The sequence below is a fragment of the Sinocyclocheilus anshuiensis genome, unplaced genomic scaffold (genome assembly GCF_001515605.1).
Source record: "Sinocyclocheilus anshuiensis isolate Anshui unplaced genomic scaffold, SAMN03320099.WGS_v1.1 scaffold882, whole genome shotgun sequence".
In the NCBI taxonomy this organism is placed as follows: Eukaryota; Metazoa; Chordata; class Actinopteri; order Cypriniformes; family Cyprinidae; genus Sinocyclocheilus; species Sinocyclocheilus anshuiensis.
Window position 1 is genome coordinate 756494 of NW_015540910.1, and position 11150 is coordinate 767643.

Consider the following 11150-nt stretch of genomic DNA (forward strand, 5'->3'; position numbering starts at 1 on the left):
TGCCTTGCTCAAGGGCACCTCAGTCGTGGTATTGAAGGTGGGAGAGAGCGCTGTACATTCACTCCCCCCACCTACATTCCCTGCCGGTACGAGACTCAAACCCGCAACCTTTGGGTTATGAGTCCGACTCTCTAACCATTAGGCCACGATTTCCCCCCAAAGACTTCATACTGTAATTATCAGTGGCTTTTTCCTCCATTTTTGTATTCTAATAAAGACAATGGTGTATAATTACAAGCACACATACACACCTGTACATATTTGAGTCGTACATACGACAGGCTCCTCTGCCCCCGCAGCTCTTTATTCCCCATTTTAAACACGTCAGTGAGAGCTCCAAAATATACAGGAGCAGGAATACCACCTCCAGAAAAATATTAGACATTAATGCAGTTTATCCAAAACATAATATAAACTAAAATATTGCCTAGCTTATGAATTATTGTTTACTGTATTACTTGTACCTAGTGTTCGCATCACAAGAGTTTGAATACCCAACGCCAGTGACTTAAGCTCAGGTGTGATGCATCTAAAAACATATGTAATATACAGTAAATACCTTTCATCTTTCATCCTTTAGATCTGAAAATGCATCTGAAAGTAGTTTTGTAAAGTAGAAAGCAATTTAAAAGTTAAAGGGTTAGTTCACCCAAAAATGAAAATTCTGTCATTAATTACTCACCCTCATGTCGTTCCAAACCCATAAGACCTTCGTTCATCTTTGGAACACTAATTAAGATCTTTTTGATTAAATCTGAGAGCTCTCTGACCCTGCATAGACGGTAAGGATACTACCACGATCAAGGCACAGAAACGCAGCAAGGACATCGGTAAAGTAGTCCATGTGACATCAGGGGTTCAAACATAATTTAATTTTAGCGAGAATACTTTTTGTGCGAAAAGAAAACAATAATAACATAATTTATTCAACAATTCTTGTCCCCAAGTTACCGGCTTCTGCCATTTTGGAGAAAACGCCTACCCCAGAAAGTAATCAGTGTTGTTTAAGTTCAGTAGAAAGCGTGCGCATGCTCAACGTAAACAACATTGATTACAGGTGCATCTCAATAAATTAGAATGTCATGGAAAAGTTCATTATGTTCTGGAGTACTCTCCAAAATGGCGGAAGACGGTAACTCAGGGAGAAGGATTGTTGAATAAATTATGTTATTATTGTTTTCTTTGTGCACAAAAAGTATTCTTGCTGCTTTGTAAAATTACGTTTGAACCCCTAATGTCACATGGACTACTTTACCGATGTCCTTGCTATGTTTCTGTGCCTTGATCGTGGTAATATACTTGCTGTCTATGGAGGGTCAGAGAGTTCTCAGATTTCATCAAAATTATCTTAATTTGTGTTCCGAAGATAAACGAAGGTCGTACATGAGGGTGAGTAATTAATGACAGAATTTCATTTTTGGGTGAACTAACCCTTTAAATGTAATAACTGTCAAATTAAATATCTAAATATTTAATTTTATTAAATTTAAGATTACACTTTGTTTTGATAGTACATGTATTTGCAAAGTTACTTATAGTCAATAAAATGTCTGTTGGGAAACCATCAAATACAGTATTATCAAATTTAACAATAGAAATAAGAAAATGTGAGAGTACTTGTCTGGGCAAAACTCACTACCACAATTCTTGCTTAACAAAAAACTAGTAACTATTCTATCCTGATGGTAACTGACCATATAATGATCATGTATCCAGGAGTAGTGCCCAGAGAGTTGATGAAGGAGCTGAGGACAGACACCGCCATGTAAGAGGTGAAACTCCGGGTACATCCTGGCCCACAAGGACACTGTCCCAGAGACACAGATCTGCTGCCCTCTGCTGGTGAGGGGGTTAACACACAGCTGCAGTTGTGAAAAACCTGCCACCATCAAATGCAGACAAAATTATTATTGCAAATTATAGTATGCAACATATACTTACAGTAACACTTTAGTATAGGGACCAATTCTCACTATTAACTAGTTGCTTATTAGCATGTCTATAATTAACATATTGGCTGTTTATTAGTACTTATAAAGCACATATTTTGCATGAGCATATTCTACATCCCTAATCCCACCTAATACCTAAACTTAACAATTACCTTACTAACTATTAAAATAAACAGCAAATTAGGAGTTTATTGAAGCAAAAGTCGTAGTTAATGGTTGTTAATGGCGAGTATTGGACCTTAAAATTAAGTGTAATCATACTTACAATACACCTTGTGTGCCTAAGGTTTGGAAAAGTGCAGTTTTAGATAGATCAAATTATACCGTGTTTTTGCCTTGTCCAGTGGAGGTGGTGCATCCTGCCAAACAGGGTGACATGTATGTAATGCCACTGTCAGAGCACACGGGATCCCATTCAGATGTAGAGCAGGAACAGTCCTGGTTACACTGAGACATGAGTGAGCGCTCATCCTGTGATGCTCCAGGGGTCCTGAGGAGGAATTCAGAGATTGGGGATTGTTTCCAGTTGGAGACTTTTTGTTTTGTCAAATCCCCCTTTGAAACTAGATTTTTTTTTTTTTATCCAAAAGTAATTTATTAAATAGCAACACTGATTTTCATGGTCATTATAAAATACTATGAATATATTTACATTTATTCATTTAACAGACACTTTTATCCAAAGCGCCTAACGAGTGAGAACAATCGAAGCAATCAAAACTAACAAAAGAGCAATAACATGTAATTATTGTGAAAAGTCTTGGTTAGTCTAATTCAGTACACGTAGCAAGGTTTTTTAAATAATAAATAAAAATAAAATAAGTAGATAGAATAGAAAACGCTAGTGTTAGAGGGTCATTTTTATAATTAATAAAAAGAAGTAGATTCAAAAGAAAACAAGTATTTCATATCATATAAAATTATACACTACAATGTCCATTTTTTATTCATGTAACCCATAAGGATATGCTTGAGAGGATGGTAATTGTAACAAAACTTTAAAAACCACATAAATTATCATAAAAGTGAGGCATACAACTTGTGTGCTGTACAACAAATACTCTTGAGCCAAATGACATTTTTGTGTGTAGAACAGAGAGAAAAAACAACAAATCTTCTGCATCAATGATACAGGCAAGACTGTCTGTGGAATGCAGAGAAAAAGAAAGAAAGAAAGAAAGAAAGAAAGAAAGAAAGAAAGAAAGAAAGAAAGAAAGAAGGAAGGAAAGAAACTTGAGAGATTTAAAAGTGAGGAAATGAACGAGATTTCTCTTTACAATATATCCTACATTTTCAGAACTGCTGACTTGCAGAAGTATACAAATACTTTACACATTGTAGGACACAGTGAGCCCTGCCACAGGCACATTGTCACACTTTGTGCCGGAATGGAGGAGGAGGAGAAGGAAGGCCGTGAAGGAGGTGATGAAGGAGAGCTGAGCCCCTGCCACGGCTTTAACTTGTATCTTTTCATTAACAAACCACCCAAGAATATTCCCACAGCAACCACAGGCAGGATCAGGACACCTGCGGGACATGACATGTCTTTAGTTTCAATTAATGTCAAACCTGACACGCTTCTCAGAGTGTGTTACGCTGTATGGTTGGGTTGTTCTTAGGTTCGGTGTGACAGATGAATTTGCACCAAATATGGTTGAATTTTAAGTAGGCCTATGGCCTGTCACATCAAAAACAAAAATATGGTCGATAAGTCTATAAGACCTTTTTCACAAGGGATTAACTGGAATAACATTGAGAAAAAAAAAAAAGGTTTGTAAGTATATAAAATAATTGTTGCAAAAAATGGCATAAAATGGCGTTTTGTTATTTTGTTATATTTACAAATATTACATTTACACAAACCCTATAGATTTCAAAATTGTAGGGTTTGTTCGTAAGCACAACTGAAGACACTGAATGAAGACCAGACATTAAAGGAAACAATCAACTGCCTGCCTCAACATTTACTTGGAAGGGTTCTTACCAATAAGGAAGTTTGCTCTTGATGCAGACTGGCCAAACTGTTGCTCCATGTATTTGGCTTTGAAGGTGAGCAAGCCGATGAAAGAGTTGAACTTCAAAACAATCCCACACAGCAACAGCAAATATGCAGGAGTGCACATGCGTTTTTTCAGGGAAGGCAGGAATCCTTAACATTTACATAACAGAATACAGAGAATGAAGTGAGCTTTTTCGTAAAGATTTGCTAGATGTTAACTTAACTTCATGTAAAACATGTAATCATCTTTAAGACTTATATAAAAGCTACCTGTGTTACAAATTGGAGTGACTCCTGGTAAAGTATTGCTATTTCTAACACACATTTGTTCGTTTTAAAGAGGATGGGAATAGAAAAAAGTTCAAACAATAATGGATTTGTTAAAAAAGTGGGAAGGACGTTGCCTTTTGCAGTGTCGGCCAGGTTCACTGAGTGTGTGTTTGGGAGGACAGGTTGCTCCTTGTTGTCCTGATCCACATTAGAGTTGTCCTTCCCTTCCTCTCCTTGTTTGGGTAAATACCTGGGTAGGAACCAAAAAGGAACACCAGCAAGTACTAAGATGGCAGATGACACAAAAAAGCCCAGCCACCAAGCGCCCACCCAGCGTGCATCCTGTGGAGTGATGGTCACACTATCTACTAAAGAGAAAAAAATACATACATGATACAACATTTAAACTACATTATAGATCATACCTAGCAAATACCACCACAGTATATATAGTAATTTATTGCTGCTAACCATAAGCTTATCCCTAAAGTATGATGATATTTCAACCCTGTGATAGTACGTTTGGAATTCAGATACTTTCAGTATTCAGATGCTTACCAACAATGACAAATCCAATATCCACATACAGTTTGGCACACATGGAACCCAGTAGGAATCCAAACATGGGACCCAGCAGCATAATGGTCTGAAGACACGCTAAACATCACAAGAGAGATTTTCATTAAACATTCCAAAATGAAAATTGAAATTTGTTGCTCTGGGGTTGCTCTTCCCATGTTTGTGTGTGTGTGTGTGTGTGTGTTTACGTATTTATTTTATTTTTAAATAAGTGTACTTATTACAGAAATGATATACTTTAACAGAATATATAGGACTGAAAATAGAATGTAATGTTTTCATACAAAATTACAGGTAAACCCTCTAGGGTCTGAGGGTGTTTTGGGGCCCAGGGGAAGTTTTGACATGCCCTGACATTGGTGCATTTTTCATTTCCTTATAAAAATACAAATGACTTGTCACAAGGTTTCCATTACCCTTCAAATTGCGAATTGAAAATAATGGAAAAATGGAATGGAAATGGAAACGCGTCAATTTCGCAAAAACACCCATATATCGCAAAAAAGTTTTTACGCTCGCATGAGGTGGCTTTTCAGGCAATGCAAAAAAGGAATAATTTTCGCATTTACAGGTCACATGGCGTATGCAAAAAGTCATATGATCATTCTTCATTGTACCATAACCTCCAAGAAACACTTCATACGTGGCCGCTCTCCAGTATAAGCGACCACTCTAGTCAATGCTTGTGTTTATTCCAGCCGCACCACGCACGTTTCTGAAGCGGCTCTCTGTGCTGCCTCTGTAAAGATATATACATACGCCTCCTTTGAATAAATATAGCCAAAATCGGTCAAAATCCGTTGCCATGACTTATCGCGAGAGGCAAAAGGTTAAGTTTTAGTCACATAACATTGGTTAATGGAAACGCTGTCATTTCGCAATACTTTTCTATCGACATTTATAAAATATCACCAAAGTTTTGCACAAATCTGTAATGAAAACGCGCCTACAGTTCGGTTAGTTTGGACTTTCTGTTTGCTTCCTTTTTCCGTTGACATGGTTATTGATTTGATTGTGTCATTATGTTCAGCTGTGTCTTGTTAATTATCCTTGTTTGGTCGGTCTATTTATATTGGTGTCAGTGCAGTTTGAGTTTGATGGGTCTTGAGTTAACTTTGATGTGTATGTGTCACCAGCCTTCCCTTTCTGGATTTACCTGTGTGGATTTATTAAAGACTGTCAGCCTTCATCTGTGTGTTCATCGACACAAAACGTTACATGGCTAAAGTCTGATTGCACTGTAATCAACACAAATGGGCTACTATATTATGTGATAATATAGTATATTATAGCATAGGGTGACCATACGTGCCATTTTCCCAGGACGCGTCCTGGGAAAATGGCACGTATGGTCACCCTATTATAGCATGTATGTACAAGTTTTATTTTGGAGAAAATAAGTTATGCATGGTTATTAAAAAAAAAAGTTACTGAAAAGGCCATAAATCTCATTCAAAATATTTAAAATGCATTACTTTATATTTTATATTTATATAAAATGCAGTTATGTGAACTTCATGTGTAATTTCGTAATTCTTCATCTTTAAAATATGGTTAAAGTGTACTGCTGAATATAATTACATTTATAGTAAACTAAAATATACCTTCATGTCATTTCTACTGAAACTTGCTGTTCATGACGTGTAATTATAAAGTTGCATTTAAAATAAATATTAACTAATATTAATATTAACTTAAAATATATTAACATTCAATAACACACTAGAGTTAAAATCATACTCAAGTTATACATGTAAGTTAACAAGTGCTTCTTCAAAGCATGACAAGACTATTAAAACAATGATTTCAAATGTATTGAAACTTTGATATTATTACAAAGTGCACTGAAAAGTTTACTTAAGTGTATTAATTAAATGTATTGTCTCTAAATGCACTTAAGTTGTCTTTAATTTCATTAATATTATATTATCTGCAGGTACATTTTTAAAATATATTTTAAATATTTATCATAATATTTGTAAATTATACAATATGCTGTAATTCACTAGGGTTTCTGACCTAGAGGTCCTAGTGTCTAGGGGATTAAAAAGGTATCCAAATTTGACTTACAAATGTAAAATGCTGAGTTTTCTGCTTTTGCAAAGTCATCTATATAAGATATGCCAAGAGGTGTGACTGGTGTCTCTCCGATTCCTCTGAGAGCATTACCCAATAACACATAGATCCACAAACTAGATCCAGGTTCCTTCACACAATCTAGGGTTAAAGTGGCAAAATGAAGCACTTAGAACTTTCAGTATGCATTTTTGATTATCTTGGCCAACTCTGTTTTGAAAGATTGTTGAAAGAAACTATATTTTCACTGTGAGTACTGAATTACACACTGTTTAACACTTGTTCAAATCCTGAAAGCTAAACAAGTTCTTCTTCCTGAAAGCCTATCAGGCAATGGAGTACTTTAAATGTGGAGTAGTTACCTGTTCCAATATTATTAGAAAGCTGAATGTGCACATTTGAGTAGTCCTTTGAAACCATGGGATACTGACAAGGAGATATACTGACAGTCTTGTTTAGAGAGCCTTGTATTACTGAGTCATACTTGTACCTGAAGGAGTAAAACCAACACAGACAGAGAAAGAAACATGAGCAACTTTGTAATAAATGAGAAACTAGCTAAATGTGGAGAGATAATATGCATATATGAACCTACCGCCCCATGAAAAAGTGTGGCAGCCCAGTAACAGCTGAGCCAATGGCCATGAGGAAACAACCCATCCCTATGAGTCGTGGTCTGTGTAGTCTTGCCCCAAAATGACTAACCACTGCCAGAAAGAGCAAGTTACCTACAGAAGATCATTCAGAGAATTAAGTCAATTAGGAAATGAAAATACACAAAGCATGCAAGCATATATATTAACATGGAACAGAGAAACCATGGTCCATTCACTGATTATTCATTGCAACCCAGGCTCACTGGAAAATCATGTCTGTGGCGACATTTCCATTTTAGCTGGCTTCTGCAAATTTGGAGCTCTTTTATCGTTACTCGTGTTTCACAGGACTCATACCCGAGTGCTCTGCATTGCAAGTGCAATGTATCTGGTTATCTGCCTCTTTGATCATAATTTATGAGAAAAGGGATAAAAGTTTGTGTTTTTTTCCTGCCACTAGTGTTCTTTACAGTTGGAAACTGCAGCAAACTGTATAGTATACATAGGGACATTTTTTGGAGTTTTGCAAAATATAGGTAGTGGCACATTCTTCTAATAAGCCTATGTTGATAATTTGGACAAAAACGTACTATATGAAAACAAAATTCTCTAGTCAGACTGCTCGATTGCAAAGCAGTTTTGGTTGCAGTTAGATAATGTTTCAGTAAAACTACATCTAAAATAATGCAACCAAAATAAAACATCTTAAAAAATGTAAAAATACTTGGTAGGTTTTCTTCACAAGTAGTGGAGTCCATGTGGCAGAAGTATGGCCAAGAAGAAGTGGATCTGTCGACCCACTGTCCCCTCTGTTAGGGGTGGATACCATGGTGCAGGCATGGCCGAGGCTACATCTGTACGCCTCGATTGCTTTGTTCCTGGGAATTCTAACGAGGATTCATCAGGATAGAGTATGCCTGCTACTAGTAGCTAGATTTTGGCCAGACGGGTTTAGTTTGTGGATCTAGTGTCTCTCCTGGAAGGCTCTCCTTGAGAAATTCCAACCAGGAGGGACCTCCTGTCCCATGCCTGGGGGTCAATCTTTCAACTCCAATCAGAGATATGGAAAGTCTGGGTCTGACCCCTGAGTACCAGCTCATTTATTCTGGCCTCTCGACTGAGGTCGTTGATACCATTCCACCATGAGACAGTATACTCTTAAGTAGCGTCTCTTTGCATCATGGTGTGAAGGGATACAGCAGGGATAGAAAACATCCTGGAGTGTTGCTTGTCCTGCAGAGTTTAGCTCCAACCCTAATCAAACACCTGAACAAGCTAATCAGTGTATTCAGGATTGCTAACGCTACAGGCAGGTGAGTTTTTTAAGGGTTGGAGCTAAACTCTGCAGGACAGCGGCACTTCAGGATATTTCCTATCCCTGGGATACAGGATACACGTAAACATGTAAAGGGATGCTCTTGTAGGAATTCCAGTATTGAACCAACCAAGCAGCTGATTGGATTCATATGCTACCCTGAAGGTTTACGTGTATCCTGTATCCCAGGGATAGGCAACGTCGGTCCTGAAGTGCTGCTGTCCTGCAGAGTTTAGCTCCAACCATTAAAAAACTTACCTGCCTGTAGCGTTAGTAATCCTGAAGCTTTAGCTTGTTCAGGTGTGTTTGATTATCCTGTTGTATCCTGTTTTTTTGCGTAGGGTTTTGTAGGCGTTGTCAGATGCCCACTCTGACCAGCTGACTTAGCTACGGGGTCATGCCATGATGTATCGATCTTCTATTGGTCTCACGGTTTCACGTGATATGAATTTGCAGGTCAGAATTTTCCAAACTTGAACTTTGGGACAAAATGCAGAGCAACTTTGCATGAGTTTGCGTTACCGCTTTCCCGCATTATCATGTGTATGAATGGAAGTCAAGCTACAGTAAGAAGGGACAAATGTGGAAGCACAGAGGAGAGAGCAAAACCTAACACTGGTCACAAATTACAGGCATAAAACAAGGATTTGTAAAGAAAAATGTGAGAGGATTTTTATATAAGCCTAGAGGAGACTGGTTTTCCTTTGCTGTAAACACAACTTGGTTCTCGTGAGACTAGCATATACTCACCAGAGCTTTCGCAACATCTATATCCTATGTCATCTGCTGGAACGCCACTCTCTTGTGAACGTGCGTACAACAGTTAGCGGAAGCTAGAGATTTCAATTTTTAAAGTTTTAAATATGGATATTTTCTTACGCAAATGCTTCACTTCACTTCAGAAGGCCTTTATTAACCCCCCGGTGCCATGTGAATGTGTACCATTCACTGCTATTATAAAGCTTGGAAGAGTCGAGACATTTTTAATTATAACTCCTATTGTATTCATCTGAAAGAAGAAAGTCATATACACCTAGGATGGCTTTAGGGTGAGTAAATCATGGGATAATTTTCATTCTTGGGCAAACTATCCCTTTAATGTAGCTCTGCTAATAGGGGACTTGCAGACCCTTTTAGTAGCCCCCTCCTCCCTTGACTTCACCCCTGGACTGGTCATGGTGATATTGCACCCTTGGCTGGATTATGTTCAAAGGTGCCATCATCATCATTTGATCCCATTATTCTTCAAGTGAGTTCCCATCCACCATTCAAAATCCATGAGCAGGAAAAGCTGAATAAGTTGTCCAGTCTGGGCCTTATGTCCATCGCTCAGGCCAGTTGCATTAAACCGATCAACTCTTTGTCTGCTTTGGGGGGCGCAACCAAGGTTCCGCTGCCTCCAAACACACCAATATCACATTGGTTTTCAGATGCAATTTCACTTGTCTATGAGACACGCCATATCATTTCACTGGTGTCAGACCCCACTTAACTCTTAATGTGGCTGATTCACAGGCGTTACCAAGAGGGGCGTTTGTGTTTGTGCTGCAGCAGGCTGGTCCTTTCCGCACACATTCATAAGATTTTATAATGTGGATGTGGATTCAACCGCAGGAACTCAAGTCTTTTGAGGTTGTTTCATTTCCGTATCCCAGAAGTGTGCTTGTGTAATAGCCGACTATTCACAGCTTGCGAGCAGGCATCCTTTCAGTATGTATGGGTATTAAAAGTTAGCATAGCGTCAACTCTTTCCACTAACTGTCTCAGGGTTATATATACAATTCAGTTCCTTGAGAAGGGAATGAGACACTGTGTTGCATTGCTGTTGCCATAGTGTTAACTCTGACGCAGTCTTCTTCCCTTCTCAGGGAACTGGGTTAGTAACACCGAGACGATTTTTGCAGTTAGGGGGGAATTTTTGTTGAGGCATATTTGGACCTATATACAAACCCATCTCAAAACTTCCATCAATGAGGCCTCCAACAGAGCTGGAAAGGTAAAATCTCCTCTCAATCTCAGTGATGGCGCTTTTCATGTAGGTCCCACACAGAGTTTTGGAGACGTAGGCGAAGGAAAGGGCCACAATAAAAATCTTGAAGAAAAGTTATAATGGAAAGAGAATCAATGATTCAAATTAGTAATACATATATACAGCAATTAAACAATGGTGTTTAATGGTATCAACATGGATTACAATGACCACATATACATATATATACACTGAACAAAATTATAAACGCAACACTTTTGTTCATGCCCCCATTTTTCATTACCTGAACTCAAAGGTCTAAGACTTTTTATATGTACACAAAAGGCCTATTTCTCTCAAATATTGTTCACAAATCTGTCTAAATCTGTGTTAG

The 11150-nt window shown here is 37.9% G+C and overlaps 1 pseudogene; it reads right to left on the bottom strand.

Moving 5' to 3' along the window:
• The window catches only part of LOC107689258 (solute carrier organic anion transporter family member 1C1-like), a 14948-nt pseudogene that overhangs the window by 3135 nt on the left and 663 nt on the right, over nt 1-11150 (bottom strand).